A 1,735-nucleotide genomic window follows, 5' to 3' on the forward strand; every position below is an offset into this window, starting at 1 on the left:
GCTTTGCAGCCACAACCTACCAATGCTCAGAATTCCTCACCCTAAGAAATGGGCAAATGATACTCCCCTTGACTGACAGAGAAAACAAAATCCGGGCCCACAGGTGGCATGGAAGGCTCAGAATCTTAACGGCAACTTTGAAAATCAAGACACCTGAGAAACAGCCTCTGCACGTGCCATGTTGCTGCCTCTGTGGACACCCATTGGATATAGGTCAGTTGAAGGACAAAGCTTCATAGAGACCACGGAAGTACAAACAGGTAAGAATTCTGGCTACAATCTGTGTAATCCATGAAATATATTTAGTTATGTAAATCTACATCCATTCATTTATCTATTTATATTGTGTATATACCATATGTCCAAAATGCTATTACCTCATTTAGTAGCAAAAGCCACAGAGTTTGGATATTAGCACATAGATAATTAGCACCGTGAAGCTACTAGAGAGCACAGATGACTTTGAGGGGGAATACCACTAACCGTGGAGATTCTAGATCTCAAGGCAACCAGCAGGCTGGCCTAAAATGCCAGCCACCTCTCTGCACATCCATTCTGGATTCAGTGTTGACTGAAACTTTTGTGTCCACCCCTCCCTGCCTGCTCCCTTTGGAATGGATTCTCCCTATACAGAGACCCCTGGGTTACTGTAATCTGAGGCACTCCAGGTGGGGACATTCCAACCCTCCAGTTATCTTCATCCGTATCTTCATCTGCATCCCCCTTTATGCACAGGGGAAACAGTAACTACTTGCTTGATGAATTGAGGTCACCATGTGAACTTGGACCAGTTACTTAACCTCTTTAAGGGTTTCTCCCCACTGTAAACAGGAATTAGAATGGTACATTCCCTATTTGCTTTTTGTGAGGATTAAATGAGATAGTAGTAACAGCTTTATTAGTAAATGTGAGGTACAGAACACACCTCGGTTTATATTTACCGCTCTACTCATTTCCTATATTAGAACCTTCCATTTGCTCCATAACCCTGAGTTTCTTGTAATAAGGGCTATGCCCTGACTTTTTGAATTCCCCGACAAGTAGCACAGTACCCAGCACATAAGTTATTTATTGCACGTGGCAAATGAAGCAAGGGTCTCCAGTCCCATTTATCAGAAGTTAGGGACAACCTCTCTGGAGCCCTCCTGAGTCACTGCAGATGCCAACATCTTCACTGAAGTAGGGAGCATTCTAAGACAGCAAATAAGGACATTGGTCATGGCTGAATTATACCGTCATTGAGATAAGCAGATTTTTCAGTCCTGCATGGTTCATTCCTTACAGCTTGGTTTGGCTTGAAGTTCGTCATTGCACACTGCCCAGGGAGGGCCCTGTGAGGTGGCTTACCTGTGGGATGCTACCATAGCTCCTGTCTCCAGTGTCCCTGCTCCATATTTGAATACATCAATCCATGACTGAGGTTTAAAAGTACATGGGTGAGCCAGAGGGAGAAGGCTCCAAACATCCTGCTCTTTCCTTTATGTTTCATTCTTACATTTGCTTAGGGGTCTACACATAGTCAAAGAAAGTCTCAGGCTGTCAGATAATTGACATTTAAAATGGCTCTAGCTGCTCTCTCTCAACTGAGTCTATCCACTCGAGAGGCCTGCTGTAGTGATTGCTAAGACCTCTGGGCTTTCCCTCTCTAATGAAGAACTTCTGCAGTACAACCCATAACACTGCCTGGTTCGGTAGGAACCCGACTCCGATTAAATGGAACATCATTGATTCTATG

The sequence above is a fragment of the Zalophus californianus genome, chromosome 11, assembly GCF_009762305.2.
Source record: "Zalophus californianus isolate mZalCal1 chromosome 11, mZalCal1.pri.v2, whole genome shotgun sequence".
Classification (NCBI taxonomy): domain Eukaryota; kingdom Metazoa; phylum Chordata; class Mammalia; order Carnivora; family Otariidae; genus Zalophus; species Zalophus californianus.